We start from the raw sequence: 20,869 nt of genomic DNA on the forward strand, positions 1-20,869 counted from the left end.
GGTTGTATATTCAGTTGTTGATTGCTAAGCTGGCAGAGAGCTGTGGATGGTCTGGACTTTGGTACTGTTGTTCCTATGGATCATCACCTGCCTTATATTTTGTAAACACTCTTCCTCCCTCACTGGCTTACTAAAGAGCTGATGAGCAGTATCTAGGCAAAAGAGGAAAGGCAGGACTTCTGGGCTGAGACAGGGTCTCTGGGAGAAAAATCAGATGCAGGGGATTCGCCAACATGACATGGGAAGGAACAGGTGCCAGGACTGAGTGAAAGAGAGGTAACGGGCCACATGTCAGGGACATAGGCCAGTGTTTGTCAGGTTAGAATAGCTGACAATTGGGTTGGGCATGGTGGTGCATGCCTTTAATCCCAGCACTCAGGAGGCAGAGACAGGTGGATTGCTGTGAGTTCGAGGCCAGTCTGGTCTACAAAGTGAATCCAGGGCAGCCAAGGCTCCACAGAGAAGCCTGTCTCGAAAAACAAAGAAGAAGAAAAAGAAGAAGAAGAAGAAGAAGAAGAAGAAGAAGAAGAAGAAGAAGAAGAAGAAAAGACTAGCTGAGAATCTGCCCAGCTATAATGCCTAAGCTTTTATAAATATTAATACATCTCCATGTACAAGAATACCCTGCTTTATGACATAGTTAAAAAGTCAGCAGATGATAAAAGTGGTAGCTCATTTCACAAAGTTAGTTAGGTAGTGCATGGGCACCACAGGAATCTTTCCTGTTGCCCTTCCAGAGCCTGTGGTTGGCTCACCTGACCACAGAGCATCAGCTAGGGAGCAGCTGGCAAGAACAGTGACTGAGGAGGAGCAGGGCATTGCAGGGTGTGGCACCTAACCTTGAGAAGTTCAGAAGACTGCCTGTGGGCACAAGTGCTGAAAATATCTTAACTGTGAATTATGGGAGTGTGCTGAAGAAGGATTAAGGCCAAGGTCAAAGGTCACAGCCCCTGTGGATGTATTTGCACTTATGAAGTGAACGAGGGCAACAGAAGATCCTTGAGGGGAACGTGACTGTGTAGATTTGTGTGCACATGTGCATCATATGCTCCTGCTGTGCTCAGCTAAACTGGGAGCTGACTTACTACCTAACCCTGAAAGGGCTAGCCAAATCGCCGAAGACCAAGGACAGGAAAATTTTGAAGTCAAGCAGGGAAATAAAGGCATGTACCTTGTAGAGAAATCATGAGCACAATGGCTGATGTCTCCGTGGAAGTCACGTGCTTTGGATGGAACCATGTTTTTTTTTCCATAGTCATATGCAGTATCCCTAACCCTTAGTGGGACAATATTTACTGATTGGGCCAATTTGAAGGTAATAAAGATTAGGTGACGGCATAAGGAAGGAACTGGGTCCAACAAGACTGGAGGTTGTTTATAGAAGAAGGAGTCTTCCCCGAGTGCACAGGGGAAGGCTATGTGCTAAGACAGCAACAAGGTGGTTTCCACAAGCCAAGAGGAGCGCCCTCTTGTGGCACCTGTAAGTTTTAGTCTACACATCTTAGAGAATGCAAATGTCTGTTGTGATTTGCTGAGCAGCCGAATACACTGTGTGAGCCAGAAGGCTGCAAAAAACATATTTGCTTTTTAGACCAAGCTGGCCTCGAACTGACAGTGATCCACCTGCCTTTGTCTCCCAAATGCTGGGATTAAAGACATGCGCCACTACGCCTGGCTAGAAAAGCATATTTGAAATGCTGACAGAGAAAACTAGTTGGTCAACTTGGAATTCTTTACTCTGCAAAAGTGTCTTTTAAAATGGAAGGGGAAATAGGCAAAAATTTAGAATTTATTACCAGCATGCCTGTACTTCATGAAATGTTAAATGAAGTTGTTTAGGTAAAAGATATATGATTGTTAGAGAAAATTTTTATGTATGATAATAAATGAAGATAGCTAGAAATGACATAAATTAACACACTTTGAAGTTCATTTTCCTCATTCTTGTCTCCCCTAAAAGATAACTGATTGTCTCCAGCCATGCCCATGCTAGTGCATTCCCCATTCGCAGCAAATGTGTCAGCGGATGGGGCTGGAGGGAGGACCAGGTATGTCCTGTGAGAAGGCCCTCATGCTGCACAAAATGCGATGGGATATTTCTTCACAACAGACTCTAATGTATTAAAGAGATGTTGCAAGCCTTAGGGTGACCATACAGAATAGAAATCTATAAAGAAGCCAATAATGAGGTGAGAGATCAGAAGAACTAAAATTGGATTCTCAGGGTCACCAGGGCAAAGGTTAAGAAATAGGCCTATAGGAGAGACAGGCACGAGAAGGCACATCTGGGCAGCTGCAGGGAAGAACCAGTCTGGCTGCATTCATTTCCGCCAGCAGGAGATAGGATTGCTAAGAAACTGGCCCAGAAAGAGAACAAAGAAAACCAGAACCACTTGTGATTTTGGCGCCCTCTCACAACCAATCATTTCAAAGCACAATATCCTTTTCATATCTCAACCAATAGTTGCTTGCCAGGCTGAAACTCCCCTGCTTTGGGCATGCTGGGATGGAAAGGAACCTACAAATTACCCTCAGCTCAGAGCTTGGGCTCTTCTCTGGATACCACTGCGTTGGTGATGGTTGGAGGCCGCCTCAAGCCAAGAATAAAGATCTTCTTGTGCTTGCATTGATTTTTGTCTCCTGGTGGTCTTTTGGGGGTGGGGTGGGGAGGGGGTCTGAAGAAACAGGCACAACAGAGGGTGATCAGAAAAAAACCCCACAATTATTCCAAAAGAAGGCAGAAAATGGGATAAACCAAAACAAGAAAAAGTAGGGGGGAACCCATCTACGGTAGATATTAATGCAACCACATGAATTTATATTAAATACAAATAGTTTAAGTACAGTGACAGGATATATGAGGTAATGAAGCAAGACACATCTATGTGCCGTTGGAGAAATCCACTTTAAACACAAAGATTCATTGTGAGGGTTAGTTTTAATTGCCAATTTGACACAATCCAGAACCACCTGGAAAGAGTTTAAGTGAGGGTTGTCTACATCAGCTCGGCCTGTGGGCGTGTCTGCAGGGGGCTGTCTTGTCTTGATTATGCTAATTGAGAGGAGAAGGCTCCCTGAGCTGTAAGGAATGCTGAGTGCAAGCCGATTTACAACAATTTCTTACTGCCCTTGGCTGCGGGTGTCATGTGACTTGCTGCTTCAAGCACACACTGCTGTGAACTCCCTGATACAATGGACTGTAATCTGGAATCGTGTGTTAGTTAAAACCCTCTTCCTCCTCAGTAGCTTTTTGTTGTGGTAATTTTTTTTTTAAGAACAAGATTTTTTAATCAAAGTTTTCAATCACCCCCAAAATGTTCTTCAAGTATCTATTTTTTTAATTAATTTATTCTTGTTACATCTCAATGGTTATCCCATCCCTTGTATCCTCCCATTCTTCCCTCCATCCCATTTTCCCCTTATTCCTCTCCCCTAACAGAACGGATTCACAGTGCTCTGTAGCCCTGGGCAGGTTGCTCAGTGTTTTCTTTCACACTGAGCTTTGCTTCTGAGAGGACAGGCGCTGGAGATGTGCCTTGCAGTTGTCTTGGTCCTCGTGGATTTCGTGAAACATTCCAAGGAATGACAGGTCCCAAGACACTTGGTTTGAGATAATCAATTTAGAGTTTCTTGAAACAAACTGGGCTGAGTATGAGGAGGCAGTTCCCTGGTCTGGCATATGCAGTGTTTGTGTGTGTGTGTTTGTGAGTGTGTGTGTGTGTGTGTGTGTGTGTGTGTGTGTGTGTGTGTTTGTGATCCATCAGCAAGCTCATTGCAGCGAAGAGAATGGGACCAGGGTAGGAAATGTGGTTTTTGCAAGTTGGGTCATCTAATACTGTTTTTTTAATTTAATTTTTAAATTTTCTTTCAAGACATGGTCACACTGTATAGCTTTAGCTATCCCGGAACGCACTATGTAGATGAGGCTGGCCTCAAACCCACTGAGATTCACATGCCTCTGGCTCCCAAGGGCTGGGATGAAAAATGTGTGCCACCATGCCAGCCTTAGAAAAGTATCTTTTATAGCCGGGTGCAGTGGCATGCACCTGTAATCCCAGCATTTGGGGAGGTAGAGGCAGGCAGACCACTATGAGTTCGAGGTCAGCGTGGTCTACAAAGTGAAGTCCAGGACAATCAGGGCTACACAGAGAAACATTGTCTTGAAAAGCCAAAAAAAAAAAAAAAAAAAAAAAAAAAGAAAAAGAAAAAGAAAAAAAGAAAGAAAGAGAACACCCCCCCCCTCCCCCAACTCTTGCTCCTTCTAGCATGCTCTCTTGCCATGACATCCTTACCATACCCTCAAGTCACACAGCAAGGTTTCCAGAGTGGCCCAGTAGTGAGTTCCTCCAGGGCCAAGGCAAATAGTCATAGCTTATTTTTGGTTTTTTGAGACAAGGTTTCTCTGTGTAGCCTCGGCTGTCCTAGACTCACTTTGTAGACCAGCCTGGCCTTGAACTCACAGAGCTCTGCCTGCCTCTGCCTCCTGAGTGCTGGGACTAAAGGAGTATGCCACCACTCCTGGCCTAGACATAGCTTCTTGATCTGAGGAGTGAAGTGTGCTGGAAACCTGCTCGCATGTTTCTGGAGAGCGCATTCGGCTCCATGGATTTATGATCTCCAGAAGGCCCCACGCTCACTCCCTGGCCCTTTGCCTTGCTTTTCCTGGCCCTTGCCCCACCCAGAGCTGACCTGCTCAGACACTCAGGGTAAATGGGGTACAAGCTGTGCATGTTCACATCCTTGAACCCAAACAAAGAGAGAGGTCAGAAGCATACATACACTCCACTGCTCTGGTGGGGAGCTGCAAGGCTAAGAAAATAAAAATAAAAACGCCCCACAGTCTGGACCTTCCAGAATTTTGGCTCTTGTCAGCAAAACCAGTTAGATTTAGGGACCTGTAGTTATCAATGAGATTTAAGATGTTTGGTCACACAAATCAAAAGCTACAGGCTTCCTGGGTTAACCAGGATAAATTTATGATGGAAAAGGTTTTTTTTTTTAAGGATCCCATGAGATGAGCTAAGATTTCTCTGCTTGCAGGGCCACTTTTCCCTTATAAGTTTTGAATTTCTCATCAAGGTGAAAGGCGTGCTGCCGGTGACCTTGTTTATGACTGAGTCATCGATGTAGCTGCAAAGCGAAGTTCTCCCAGAAAGTGAGTCTGTCCCTGGCTTTTGCTGAGAAGCTGCTTTGATTTATCCATGAGCCAAACTTCCCCTGACAGAAGGGATGATTAAACGGCAAGCAACTGAAATATGATACAGGGTAGCAGTGATTGGTGAGGCCACACACCGGGACAGAAACCCTCCACCGGGTGACCCTGGGCCACGTGCTCCGAGAAAATTTATAGGTTGAATGAAAAGAAAAACCAAGAAGATGGATGGAAATGTAATAAATAAGTTGCCATTCTTAAACCACTAGAAGCTGGAGTCTGAAGGAGACCCGTAGGTAAAGGCCAATGCCCCAGTAGCAGATTTGAAGGTGCTATGTGCTATGTCAAGCCAGCTCTATATCTGCATGAGAAATGGAGGCAACTCGGAAGTAACTGCCTGATCTTGAGGCTTGGGGACATGCTGTCGGTCATTCAGACAGCAGTGCCCTTGCCTACTGTTTTTATCCGGCACCATGCCAGTTTCCAGCGAGGCAGTGGCTGGTTGAATGACAGGCCCTCAGAAGTATTCAAGTGCTTCTCCTCAGACCTGTGGGATTTCAGGATGGTTGAGTGGGCAGAAAGCACAAAGCGTCCTTCCTTATCTTACTGGGATAAAAGGCGTGCGCCATTGCACCCGGCCTCCCTTGACTCTTTGAAATCGTCTTAAATAACAGATAAAATGCAACACGGAAGTAGGATCTTACATAGGATTCAGTGGGAGCTCCAGGCAAGGGGCATAGTTAACATCGTGTTCACACAGACACAAACCCCAATGGCAACTGGGCTGTGACCATCCGGGGCTGTTATAGCAAAGAGAGGGTCATCATAGATAATAGAAGCTGATTTCTCACAAGTCTGCTCATGCACAGGCCCAGACTGAAGCACCGGCTGGGTCCTCTTATGTCAGTCATTAATCAAGAAATTGCCCTGCTGATATGCCCACAGGCCAAGCTGATGGAGGAAGTCCCTTCAATGAGCCTCTCTCTTCTCAGGTGACTCCAGTTGGTCAAGTTGAAGAAAACTAACCAGCACAGTGGGTACCTAGTGTTGCTACTGTGTGTGTGTGTGTGTATGTGTGTATGTGTGTGTGCTCAAGGTCAACACATTCCAGGACATTGACCCTTGGCCCAGAACCCACAGAACAGTCATTGGCTTTTCTTCCCTTTTCTGGAAAACGGATACTCCTGAGTCTGCTGTTGGCAATAATTTCTGAAAATACATATTTTGTTCCAAACCCCAAAGTCTCTTCCTGATTTTCACGTTGATTCCCTTATGGCTGACACTGTCCACCAAGCAAGCACCTTTGCGTGTTCCGTGGAGCAGAGCCGAGTCCCCGCACACTTAGTTAGCATTTCCAAATGGTAATCGGCTGTTTAGACAATTGAAGATGATTTTGTTCCTTTCCCTTCCTTTCTCCTTCTTGCTAATTTATCTCGTGTTATCCCCCATAGAAATGAATCCCAGTTTTTTTTTTAAGGTCTTTAAAACACTTTCATTTAAAAACCTAATTTGCTGGGACTATTGATTTAATTAGCCCCAGGTCATTGTTGGATTACCACTGTCTCCTCGTTCACCTCTGGAAGTGGGAAGTGGTGGCAGCGGCAATTGTGTTGGAAGGAGAGTTTATTAGCTTAGCTCCAAGAACAGTTCAGCTAAGGTCTCCTGGTAATGTCTTGCTTATGTCCCTGTCTGTGCTTAGCTCCTTCATCCTCCACTTTTCCTGCCTGCCACAGAAGCCACACAAATCACTGGGAAAGCACAGAAGTAAATAGTTTTTAGACAAGGTGGCATCCCAGGAGACTGTTTGCCCAGAGAGGTGATCACAGTGTGGTCCATAGCTGAGATGGAAAGTCTCAAGTGATGGTGGGGAAACACAGCTCTCAACTCAAAGGAGCAACTATGGCTCAGGAACGTACTCCAGGTTACCCCAAGTCCATGTTCCAATGCAGTGACAGTTTTATGAAGATTTTTAAAATGTTTACTTCTGTTTTATGACATTTTTATAGTCACAACAAATTCATAAATCAAGATTCTTTTAAAATACACTAGTGGCAGCACCAGGGAGGTGGTTTACAGCAAAGCAGTAGAAATTAGATGTTTTGGTAGAAATTAGATGTTACCTGATGTTATTCTTTGCTTTTAATTGGTAGAACCCAATTTGTATATTGAAAAAGGATTTACTTAAGGCAAAGATGTTAGGTCACACACAAAGGTGGGTAGTGAGTAACTATAAGAGGTCTGAGAAAGCCTGGGAGTGCAATACCACAACATTTCCTTAGCCTTGGAGGTTCTAACCCGTCAATCAGCTTTGCATAATGTTCAGTGTACATATGGCTCCTTTTAGGGGACTTCATTTAACACAAGGTGGACTTTTCAAAGGAAGTGGGTGGAGGATTTTTCTGGCATTTTTTTTTTTCTCATTTCTGCGCATGCGTTTGGGAAGCATGTCTTGTGGTGGGGACTGATGAGACAGAGCAGAAATGTCGAGTTGCTGTTCCCAGCACACTTAACTCTCAGTGGTAGAGGCAGGTGTGGCGGGGCACAGAGGGCAGAGGTAGTACCCGGAGGGGGCTTGCCCCAGTCTTTCCTGGACCAAGCATTGCCCCTCTCATCATGAAGCCATCTTTGATGCTGAGCTCTAGTTACTCACCAAAATTATTAATCTTGAAATTCAGATCCCATGTTTCCCTTTGTTGCCAGAGATCCCCTACTGTCAGCTGTGTGGTTCCCATGTCAGCATGCCGAGGGTGCTAGATGGAGAGCTTCCTCTCTGCGCAGTATGCCAGGGGCAGAGGAGGCAGTGCTGCGCTTGGGAAAGGCCTTCTGTGGACACACACGATCCTGCAGTTCTGCAAGGATATATGCTTTCACCTCTCAAAACTAAGACAGATTTGGCTCTTTCATCCCGATGCCTTTTTTTTTTTTTTTTTTTTTTTTTTTGGTTTTTTAAGACAGGCGTTCTCTGTCTCACAGCCCTGGCTGTCCTGGAACTCGCTTTGCAGACTGGACTGGCTTTGAACTCACAGAGATCCACCTGCCTCCTGGGATTAAAGGCATGTGCACCATGCCTGGCCCCGGCCCCGGCCCTGGTGCCTTTCTCATTACATTTTCTTCTTTTGATTGATGTCTGGAGAAATAATTTCTAGCTCTGCTAATGATGTAGGCGTCTAGGCAGTTTAGCCTCAGTGATATGGTAGGGAGCCATGCATGTTGATGAGGTTCTCCATGGTCACGAGCGTGTAACTTGCTCATCGGAAGAGTTACAGACAGTTGTGAGCAATCATGTGGGTGCTGGGAATCGAACCTGGGTCCTTGAGAAAAGCAGCCAGTGCTCTTAACCACTGAGTACTTTTCCATCCCCAAATACAAAATTCTGTTTCATGGAGCTGTACCAACATTGGTTAATATCCTTCCAGCAGTTCAAAAGGGCTCTTTCTTTATCTTGGCTCTTGTTGGTAACTTGGGCGACAGACATGGATTGCTGGCTGATGAAATATTTTGGGTGACTCAAATATCCTGGATAGCCATTCTGACCAAAATAAAATGCAAATGGGAACCAATATGAAGGTGTGTGTGTGTGTGTGTGTGTGTGTGTGTGTGTGTGTGTGTGTGTGTATCACATCTGGTTTTATAAATGGCCATTAGGACGGCTGTGGCTGAATCACATCAGGTGTGAGGACTGTGTAGAGTGACACATCCGTCTCTTGAATGTGTGCTTTCCGGAGTCACCTCCCACCCATCCTTGTGTGAGAGAGCTGACATATACATTGTGATTATGAAGAGGACATTTGACATCATCTCCCACAAAATCCAGGTGAAACTAGAACAGAACATTTAATCTCCCAGAAGTCAAGAGTGTAATACGAGCCAGATCTACTTACTGTTGGTGGAGCAGCTTACAAGGCACTTTGTTTAGACTGTTAGGGTATGTGTCTGGGAGTAGGGAAACGTGGGGATCAGGAAGCAGAAGGGCCCCTTCTCCTACTATCATACTGACTGGAATGTAAGCTACCATGTGGTTGCTGGGAATTGAACCTAGGACCTCTGGAAGAGCAGACAGTGCTCTTAACCACTGAGCCATCTCTCCCGCCCCTCTGACTGGAATGCAAAAGGCCCTTTTGGTTTCCAAATGGAGGAAGCTGGCGACTTAGGCAGAAGAGTGAGAGAAACCCTTGGTGGAGTCAGATCATAGCACGAGGGAGGTCACGGAGAACTTTCTATCTCCCTAAGTGGTGGTGTGAAAAACTGTCCCACCACTTAACTTCTGTAGAAGCTCAAGTATAGATTGGCCATAATTATAGATCTACTTCATAGAGGGAAAGCTCATCAAAAGTTAAACAATGACGACAATAAAAAGCATGGTCACAGGGAGTCCTCTAACGCTTGGCTCCAAGAGTTCAAATGCAGGTATAGACAGGGCTGGCTCTCTCTGAAGGTGAAAGGAGAAGTTCCTTCCTGGTTCTTCTTGCTTCTGGATGTTGCCAGGGACTGCCTTAAATGTGAGTAGCACCATCCCACAGGCTGGAGTTCTGACTGAATAACAAGGAGACAGCTAGCTCAGCACCAGCATCCACCTCTTCTTTCTGCCTGTGGGCATAGAGTGACCATCTGCTTCAATGACCTGCTGCATGACTTCCCCACCACTGTATCTCCTTGAACTCTGAAGCAAAATAAACATTTCCTTAAGTTGCTGTTGTCATGTATTTCATCTCAGTAGCCAACAAACAAACAAACAAACACAGGAGGAAGGTATGTGACTGTGTTTTGTTTTGGCTCACAGTTTGAGGAGACACAGTCCATTGTGGCAGAAAGGATGACCCAGGGATGTAAAGCAGATAGTTACATTATGTCTACAGTCAGCAAGCAGGGAAGAAACAGGAAGTGGCGGGGAGTGGGGTGGCGTATCCCACCCCGAGTCCTCTCTCTCCTCCAGTGATCCACTTTCACCAGGGGAGCTCTGCTTCTTAAAGGTTCCACAACCATCCCAAATAGCATGGCCAGCTGGTGACCAAGTGCTCAAACACATGAGCCGGTGGGAGACACTTCAGACCCCAAACCACAACAGCTGCCCAGTCAGGATTTGAACGAAGTTCATGAGCTGCACCCACTTGGATCTGCCTTGGCTGTAGTCTTTCTGACTTCCTGTTCTGTGTGGCACTGGCAGCTTTGCCCCTGCGTGGGGGACCCCCCAGGATAGCAAGCCTCAGAGACTGAAGGCAAACTGCCTGTTTACATTAAATCCTAAAGGGAGGATCTGACCCTGAGATCACTGAGAATAATCTGGTTCTTATCATAACAGTCTTCCATTACCGTTGCTGCAGCTGTTCTTATTTTCCACTGGGAAAATGTCTCCTAAGATGTTGTTTGCGGTTCTGATAAATCGATGGCTTCTAAATGAAGTGCCATCCAAGCTGGCTGTTATGAATTCTGCTGGAGCAGTCCAATGCATTTTGGCAAGAGCACCCAACTGGGGTGAGCCCTGTATTAGCATTTTAATTGCTGGCTGATTGCTTTCCTGTTGCCAGACTCAGCCCACAAAGGTACAGCCAGCAAGTTTCAATTAGTTCTTATCTCGTGATTTACGGGGTCTATAAAGAGCATCTCCCTGTTGTAGCACTTGGGAAGTAATACCCTTAATGTACTAAAAGCAATATAGAACATTAAAGAAAAGGAATCGGCTGTACTAAGGTGTGGGTATCCAGGGGCGCTGGAAAAGTCCTTCGTGAGTGATGGTTTTCTTGTGTGGGTTCTCACTGAAACAAAATGAAACACACAGAATACAGGGATGCTCTGAACCAACCTCACACTAAGCTTTGCCTCCTTAATGTGAAGGTGTGTGTCGGTCTCCCACTTGGTTCTGTTCTGTTTTCTGGGACAGCTAAAGTCATCAGAGAATGGCATGGGCCTCTTGTGTGAGTTTCTTGTGTCTCTTGTCATTGAAGGCCTTTTCAGGTTCACAAGTGTTTTCCCATTCTCTAAGCTGCCTGTTTGTTTTTGTTGTTCTGGTTTGTTTGTTTGCTCATTTTTTTTCTTTTCCTTCTTTCTTTCTTTTTTTTTTTTTTTTTTGTTGTTGTTGTCTGTGTTTTTTGTGTTCACAAAGATAAAAAGATGGTCTGGGAGATAGCTTAGTCAGTAAAGTGCTTTCTGTGCAAGGATGTGCCCACATGTGCATATAGTGCATTTACGTAGACACGGACACACACACACACACACACACACACACACACACACGCACACACACACGCACACACACACTCAGAGAAATGGACACATGACCTAAGTAGACACTTTATAACAAAGAAGATAAAGTGGCCAATAGTTGTTTGAAAGGATTGTTGGTCCTACAATTGGTTAGGAGAATGCAGGTCAAGTTGATGAAGAGGTGATGCCGGGTACCCATTAGAATGGCGGCCATTACAGACAAAACATAACATTTGGCCTAGAAGTGGAGAAAAAGGAGTCACAGCACACTGCTGTGGGAATGTACATTGTGGCAGCCATGATGGAAAATAATGTCGAGGTTCCTCAGAAAATTGAAAGTGGAGGCAGAATCTGGTCCAGCGGTCCCACTTGGGGACAGTGTTGGTGTCTTTGGTCAGGCTGAGTCCTGTGAACTAAAGAACAGTGGGCAGCTCATCAGCAGCATCTTCCTGACCCGTTGCTGCCTCCCCATCTCCAGTTTTCTTTCTCTCTTGATGTGAGTCAGAGTCCAGAACTTCCCTTCCACACGGCAGCTTTCAGAAACCAGGAACAACTCTCACGTCACCCTTGTCTTTCTCTGTATGAGAGCTGGCCAGAAACTCTCTGTCCCGCCTTGTCTAACGGTGGGACCTGGTGATCCTCCTCCTGCCCCTGGCCCAGAAGGAAGGTGTGCTTCTTAGAGGCCGGCAGTCTGGTGGGCAGGCGTGTGGCGCTCACTGGCCTGCTCCCATGGATCAGATTCTCTTGTCCACTTACATTTGACCCTGAGTGGCAGAAGTGGCTTTCCTCAAACTTTGGGGAATCTTCACTTCCAAAGGATCTGCTAGCCAGCCCCATGCCATTTTGAAAAGCTCCTTTATTTTTGATGACCCAACGTTCTTCAACTGGTACTACCCCTAGCAATGGCCAATTGCAGGCCAAACCTGGAAGTGTTTCCATCCTCCTTTCTCTTCTTCTATAAGCCGGGAGCCTCACTCTCCACGTGAGCCTGATCTCCTCAGAGCCCCTGTACATGTCAGCTGCTGTCTATCTGTCTTTTTTGGCATTAATAAATTTTTGAATAAACTTCTTGTCCCCCAAAGATAATTGATGTGTCGCCCTGAGCTCTAAACTCACAATCTTTCAGATTCCGCAGCACGTAAGATTTGAACTAAATGAGTTTAGTGTGATTCACCTTCTCCTTAAACTTAATTGTGTGTGTGTGTGTGTGTGTGTGTGTGTGTGTGTGTGTGTATGAGTATACATGTGTGTGTGTTAGTGTGTATATGTGTGTGTGTGCATGGAGGTCATAGATCAGTCTAGGGTGTTGTTCTTAGGAACATCTTGCTTTTCAGAGACAGGGTCTCTCACTGGCCTGGAGCTCACCCACTAGGCTAGGCTGGCTGATCAGCAAGTCCCAGGAATCCCTCTGTCTCTGTCTCCCGAAGCTGGGATCAGAAGCTTGTGCTTCCATACCTGGCATTTTTATGTTGGGTCTGGGTGTAGAACTAAGCTCCGCATGACTGGACCATGTCCCCAGTCTTCCATGATGCTCAAAAGCTCACCTTTTATTACGGAGGTGCAGGCCTCACCCTTATGCTGAGATTGTGATGAAATGAAAGCACATGTGCATCTCCCATGCACTGTGGGTTATTCACAAGAGCTGAGACACAGCTAACAGTGGTGATGCAAAGGATGGACAGCTCTCCAGGCTCCTTGCCACACACTAGTGGTAGCCATGTAAGGGGAAGAAGGCTGTCGTGGCTTGAGTGAGAACGGCCCCCATAGGCTCATATACTTCATACTTGGTCCCTGGTTGTAAGCATTACAACTTGGCTTCTGTAGGAGTCTCGCCAGCTTCTGGAAGGGTTTCACCAACAAAAGTGTAACAGTTCTGTTCTGCTGTGCTCTGGTGAAAGCGTAGCAGCTCCCGAAAGTCACACTGCACAGCAAGCCTCACATAGGAGAAATCCACAGGAGGTTGGCTGCCTCTCCTCCAGTGAGAAGCGACAATGAGGGCTTATATAGGGTTTCTTAGGGAGTGGGGCTTTCTAGGGCAGAGATTTCCAGGGTGAGGATTGGTGGGATTTCCAGACCTGGGCCTGGGGAGCTCAGGGATTGGTGGGTTTTGCTGTTCAGGCATTTGTGTGTGTGGGGGGGTTTCACTACCTTTTTCTAATTGGGCCCATGGGCCAGGATCAGAAGCCTGTCCCAGCCGCAGGCAGCTTTGGCTGAGGTGTCATCACCACCGAGCCACTTGGGGAGTCTGGAGAGGAGTTGCTTCACCATAGCAGCTCCTGTAGCAGTACCTCACAGGGCCTCAGGGACAACACCAGCTGGTAGAACTGTTTGGCAAGGATTGGGGGTGTGGCTTTCTTGGAGGAACTGTGTCATGGGGTGGGGTGGGGGGGCAGGTTTTGTGGTTTCAAAAGACTAGCACCACCCCCAGTGTCTTCCTCTGTGTCTTGTGGTTATGTCTCAAGATGTCAGCTCTCAGCTATTGCTCCAGTGCTAATGCCTGCCTGTTGCCGTGCTTCCCACCATGATGGTCATGGACTGTAACCCTGTGAAACTGTAAGCCCCAAGTTAAACACTTTTTAACAAATAATTTGTGCTTGTCATGGTGTTTTATCATAGCAATAGAAAGAAACTAACTAAGACAGTTATATTCCCCCATTGCTCTTCATTTTATTTGTTGACCAAGGTCATTTCCTAAACCTGTAGGTCCCTGATTCACCCTGTTGAGCTAACCAGCTGGTCCGGGGGATACTGTCTCTGCCCCTTGAGTGCTGGTCCTCATATGTTTACCCTTAGGGACATTTTAAAATAGCAGCATTAGATCACTGGAGGCAGAGTTTATGGGATTAAATGCTGCCAATATGCATTTGAGCTGTTGGAGCTATGTCCTGCATTCTGCTGTCTGGGTGTCTGGAGTAGAGTTGCTTGGGCCATTCCAGTCACAGGATGACATGTCATTGGTGGAGCACCAGTGGCTCTATGATGCCCTCATGTTACTGAGGACCATGCCCGCAAGCCACTTGGAGGTAACTAGGCACCTTACTGTGTTTTGTACCATCTATTCATCAGATTTTGGATTTTAAAAAACTGTTGCTATAGAAAGTGTAACTATAGTAGCAACCTTAGTATTTTTAAGGCTATAAAAATTATCCAGGGCCCCCTCTTCACAGACTCCTTCAGTGTCAGGGTTTCCTGGCTTAACAAAAACCAGTGTCACCTGGTCAGCAGGGGAGCAGGACTTACTGATCAGCTTTTACTGCTGCTTGGAAAGTGTCCTTCCTGTTCCCAAAGACCTTACCTGAGAACTGGCCTGGGATGGGGTGCTCATGCTGACATGAAATAGCAGGAGGGAAGACATGTTACAAGGGTCTGAGAACTTTCAAATTCATATTTCTACACACGTAGGTCAATGCAGCTCTCAGACCTCATCAGAGAAGCTTTTCTGTGTAGTAGATGGTGTCACAGAAACCTACAGCCTATCAAAATACAGGGGGAAAATGCCTGTGGAGTGCTCAGACACATTTACAGTATAACTTCTCCTCTCAAGGCTCAGGTACTGTCTAGGAAGATGGGGTAGAAAGACTGCAAGAGCTATTGATCAGGAAGGATCAGGGTGAAGCAGAGTCTCCTGAAAATGACAGGATGCTATACTCACGAGCTCACACAGGACCAAGCCAGCCAATGCACCAGAACTGGTGGGGGAGGGGCTCGATAGCTCCCATCCCTAGTTCAGGAGCTATGGACCGTTCATGGCTTCTGGGGCTAGGGGTGTAGCCCCTGGTAGGTCAGTTTTGGTCCAGTGAATGGCTCCACCCTTGCGCAGCTCAAAATAGATTTGTTAGATTATTAAAAAAACAAAAAAGAGGACATGAAGTTGAGTGGAACTGGTCAAAATATATCATATGCATATATAAAATTCTCAAAGAAAGGAAATATGATGTCAAGGTGTTTGGACAAAGTAATAGCAAACCAATATTCTGACATTCTGACAGCAATATTTTACACACACATTTATTTATTTTCTTTCTTTCTTTCTTTCTTTCTTTCTTTCTTTCTTTCTTTCTTGTTTTCCATTTGTGTTTTAATCCTCTGAAGTTAAGAGTCAAATCCAAGGCTCGCGATAATGGTTTTGTTCAAATCAAACTTTTAACTTCAGAATTTCCCTCGACTCATAACACTTTTTAATGTTATATGAAATATGGGACTTTGAGATAGTGGGATAGACTTTCACATGTTCATGTCAGAGGGCAGCACATTCTGATGGTGGCCAGGTCGCAGGGGCTCTTTATGGCCACAGCCAGGGTCTGTCTGGTGGTGACATTACATCATTCAGACACAACCTTTGACAATTCTATTGAGAAGATGAATGAGTAAAAGCACCCAGAGAGACCCAGGGGGATGGACAAGGACAGGTGGGTCTCCTCAACTCAGCTCACCTGCTCCACTTGGGTGCCAGATTCATATTCTTCTCCCATCACGGTGGCCAAGGGGGTGACAACTTAAACAAAACAATTACCATGCTGGCAGGAGCAATGGCAAAGCTTCGCACCTTGAAGATCTGTGGCCTCATCACCAATCTAACAGGGTCTTGAACCATGTCATAAGGAAATAACATCGCTCTGACTAACTGCTGATGCCCAATATCTATTATTGTGGTCAGCAAGATAAATCTGCTTTTATAGGCTATTTGCTTTCGAGAGGGAAAGCTCTCGGAAATTACATGTGGGTCCATTTTTCTGTCAACAAGAGTGGTCCAGGCAATTGCTGTTTTCCTTATTGGGTCCCAGGCTTTAAGAGAAGAGGAAATCCATCACTCAGCTGATGTGCCACACAGAGCTCAGGATACTGCTGCTGAAGCCCTTGTGGGTAAGGTGTGAGGAATCAGAGGGATCCTGGCTCTCCCACAGATGCCTGGGAACTGAAAGGTGAGGCCTCAGTTGAAGCTGTGGGTACCAGACCCCAGCAGGAGCATCATGCCCCAGGACTTCATAGCATCTTCAGTTTAGGAGTGCATGGGCCAGGACACAGAGGGAGAGGGAAACAGGGCACGCTGTGGGGAGAGGTTGTAGAGAGACAGTGAATCTGTAGCTGGCCTGGAGGAAGGACTGGAGCCAAGGCAGGGGAGGAGATTTTCATTGCTTCTGTCTTACTCTGTGGTCTTGGGACATTTACTCCATCATAGCACGGGACAATATGCGATTCTGCGTGAGCACAATCTCTTGAATTTTATAGTCCTCTTTCTCTCTCTGTTGACCCTCTCCCTTGCTTGTTGTCTTACTCAGAAAATAGTTTTTCTTAGTATTTCCTTAGGTATTTTGCAAGTTTTTTTTTTTTTTTTAATGACTTATTGGAAATGATTCAGCTACAGACAGAGTGAGAAAGTACTGGAAATGCTATGGCCTCTTTGGCTGGAGATGGTGGACTGGATGGTGCTGGTCCTGGGCCTTGGAAGCCAGCAAGTCTCTGAGCTTTGAACAAATCTAATTAGGTCTATAGCTGGTCAAGTGAGTCACTGGAGCCGAGGCAGCCTTTGCCAGCTTGAAGAAAGGATCCAGGGATGAGACTGTGCCCTAGGTGGCTGTAGGAAGTCATTGTACCCTCTGGGTTCATGGGTGGTGAGCTGTTCCCAGAATCCCACTGGAGATCCTACAGGCAGAGGTACTGATCCCGGATGTGGCCTGTGCGTAGCCCAGCTCCTCAGGACCACCACCATGGCAGTGCATCTCCCTCTCCAGTAACCTCTGCCGAAAGTGTAACTGGTAAACAATGCTGCACAGAGCCGCAGAGTGCTCGCACAGGCTGTGCCCACCCCAGCTCCCAGCCATACTCTCTGGAATGCTGCCAGTCCATCAGAGAGACTTATAGTTTCTGAGCATTCTTCTGTCTGGATACTGACCCGCTGTCTCTGTCTGGTTTGGGGAAAGCACCCTTTTCTATATCAGGACAATCACATTCATAACTCCCAGGAATTTTGATTTTGACTGGGAGCCCCAGAGATGAGCTTGCTAGAACTGAGGTGTCTGGAAACAACTTTGTGGAAGAAGCATTTATTTGGGGTCATGTTTCAGTCTGCTGTGGCAGGGATCACATAGCAGAGTGGCTAAGTGCATGGCAGTGGGAGCACATCCTGGGAGCTGTTCACATTGTTATGGATCAGAGGATGAAGAGTAAGGCTGCAGCTAGAGGCTGACACGAGCTTCAGAGGTCTGCTCTTCGCAACTGACCACACTCCACTTCATAGATTCCACAGTCTCCCCAAATTGCACCACCATTTGGGGGCACTTGTATGAAAACCATGACCCTAGCTGGGTGTTGGGGCACATGCCTTTCATCCCCGCATGTAGGAGGCAGAGGCAGAGGCAGAAGGACTCTGTGGGTTCAAAACCAACCCAGTGTACATAGTCAGTTCTAGGCCAGGCAAGGCTACTTAATGAGACAAACAAAGGAACCAAACCAACCAAGATCCTAGGAGAGACCTGTCAAATTCAAGCCATAGCATCCCTCTCCTTGTCCTAAAGCCTCACGACTCAGCCCAGTGTCAGAAGCCCCAAAGGCTTAAGCATCCCCAACATTATTCAAACGCTCCAGACTCAAGCAATGGCTCTTCTAAGCTTCAAAGCAAACTCTTAACCGCGAGGCCTGTGAAATGAGAAGAGTTAGTTACCTGCATATAATCTACAAGGGTACATGTTTATTTTATCCCTGTTATCAAGCATAACAGGAGGATAGCAAGGAAAATATGGACCAGAAAAAGACCCAAGCAAAGCAGGTTATATCTTGGAGCGACTCTTCAGCATCTAGAACAAGTGGTAACATAATCTCAGCTCCAATGGGCTTGGCAAACCCCACTCCTGGGGCTTCACTGCCTGTGGCGCACGTGTCCTGTCCTCTCTTTTGGGGGTAGAAGCAGCTTTCTTTAGTAGAGATCAGTCATTGCTGACTGCTGGTGTTTGCGACCTCCTGGGGTCTCCATTTCAATTTCATTTGAGCCTCACAGCTTCAAGCATTTCTCTGTTTGAGGCTCCCTATGAGAACTCCAACCCTCCTACACACATTGCTTGGCCTTCCAGACTTTTCTTCAAGAGTTTACGGAAGCCTCATGACCCTATGACTCTTACATACCTCATGCCTGCAAACCCAACGCCACATGCAGGTGTCACATCAAATCGCAGCAGTGGGCTTCTCTGGGATCCTGTCTGTGCAAGCCTCTCACCATCTGAGTGCCTAAACCCAGGGAAGTGCCTTCCCAGGTGGCCCTGTGGCCATGGTGCACTGGAAACATCTCTCCTCAAAAGCCTTTAAAAAAGGTTTTCTGATGAGCCTGCAGTGGGTGGGATCTCCCCAATTCCTGAAATACCTTAAGACATTCTTCCTATTGTTCCAGTACAAGAGGCTTGGGTTTTGGTTTTTGGTTTTGTTTTGTTTTTTTCTGAGACAGGGTCTCTCTGTGTAGCCTTGACTGTCCTGGACTTGCTTTGTAGATCAGGCTGGCCTCGAACGCACGGCGATCCACCTACCTCTGCCTCCCAAGTGCTGGGATTCAAGGTGTCCACCACCAGGGCCTGGCAAGCTTTGGGTTCTTAAAGGGCTATTATTATTATTATTATTATTATTATTATTATTATTATTATTATTATTATTATTATTATTATTATTATTATTATTACTACTACTACTACTTACTACTACTACCCAGCACCACAACACACACACACACACGATAAAATTTAGTCGTCACTCCCCGTTATTACCCTGTTTCCTTCTCCCATGTAAACCCTTCTGCGTCCCCACAAGCCCCCTTCCCACCGAGGTTAATCAGGGCTGCTTACCTGAGCATGGGTGGGAGGTTATTTACCAGATCGTGGGCAACATGGTAACTGCACCATGGAAGGAAGTGACATCCTTTCCCTCAGCCACCATTACCTGGTCACTAGTCCCTCAGGGAGGGGTGGGGCCTCCTAAGCCCTCCCCCATGCCCATAAAGAAATGTCCTCCACCTTGTGCAGGTAACCATGGCTGAGTGTGGGCATGAGTACCTTGGCCATACATGTTCAGAAGACATCGTCTTGTATCAGTCCTTCCCAGCCTCTGGCTTAACCTCTGTCTTCCTCTCTTCCTGATGGCTCCTGACCCTCAGGGGAGGAAGACTGTGATGCGTGCTCCATTTAGGCCTGAGGACTCCATGGTCTCTTGCTCTCAGCACTGTGACCAGTTGGGGATCTCTGTGTTAACTGCTGCCCACTGCTTCTTTGATGAGGCCGAGCTGCACTGACCTGTGGGCATAAAATATTAGTTGGCAGGAGGGATGGCTCAGCAGTTCAGAGCGCTTGTTGTTCTTAGGGAGCACCTGAGTTTGGTTTCTAGCATCTTCATGGTGGCTTACAGACACGGCAACTCGAGTTTTAGAGGATCTGATACTCTCTTCTGACCTCTGCAAGCACAAGGCATGCATGTTACACACACACACACACACACACACACACACACACACACACACACACATGCTGTCTCTTTAGTAAAATACCAGTAGTATGTTCTTTTCTAAGGCCTGTGACATTCCCAGCTATAGATTTATGACCATGTTTATAATATATTGCATGAGTTCTCCTGTGGAGCAGGCCTTAAATCTAACCAGAAAGTAGGTGTCTATCCCATAGCATTGATGCCACCATCACACCAATGAGCACATGTTGCCAGACTGGTTGTTATTGTAACCTACAGGGTTCACACTTGGCTTCTGTTTAATGGAATTAACTTCTTTAGCAAGTACCCCTTTGCAGACTTTTACACACTATTTTTTTCTGACCAAATTGAGCTTTTCAGCTCTGTCTGCTCTGCTTTCTGCTCCTTATTCTCATCATAAACCTAGATTAAAAACAGCTAGCAGTAACCATGCCGGCGTCTTTCATGTTATAGTGTCTTCACGTTGCCTTGGCAAAATTAATTAGTCCGTTAAGTTTGAATTCAGCCCTATTCAAGATTTCAGGATATGGGAAAAGTGGATACATTCTTAGCTAGAATGTAATGAGAATGGCTTCTAGCCCTGTTTGCAAAAGAATTCTTTGCCCATCGTTAATGCCCATGCTGCTGTCAGTACACTGAACTTCTCTAGCCAACATCCCCAAGCTCTCTCACATCCCCTGTTCCAACCAGTTCTAGGATCTAGGGACTACACGATGCGGGTTAGCTCTGGCTGCGACTCCACGTCCACGGCACCCGTGTTCTGTACTAGTTGCTTTCATGTTGCTGTAACAGGACACTTGGCTGATAAAGCAAAAGGCAGGCAGATTCACTCTGGTGAACGCTGCAGTTCACCGTGTCAGGAAAGGCACAGAGCGCTAAGCGCATGGCAGTAGGAGTGTAGGTCACAGGCTCTTCACATCACAAGGATAAAAGGCAGAGTCACTGTGAGGCCAGGACTAGGGGCCAAGTATAACTTCCAAAACCCTGCTCTCATTGGCCAACGTCCATTGCCACAATATTCCACAACCTGCAGAACAGTCCCCCATCCAGGTAACC

This window comes from Acomys russatus, chromosome 10 (assembly GCF_903995435.1).
Source record: "Acomys russatus chromosome 10, mAcoRus1.1, whole genome shotgun sequence".
In the NCBI taxonomy this organism is placed as follows: Eukaryota; Metazoa; Chordata; class Mammalia; order Rodentia; family Muridae; genus Acomys; species Acomys russatus.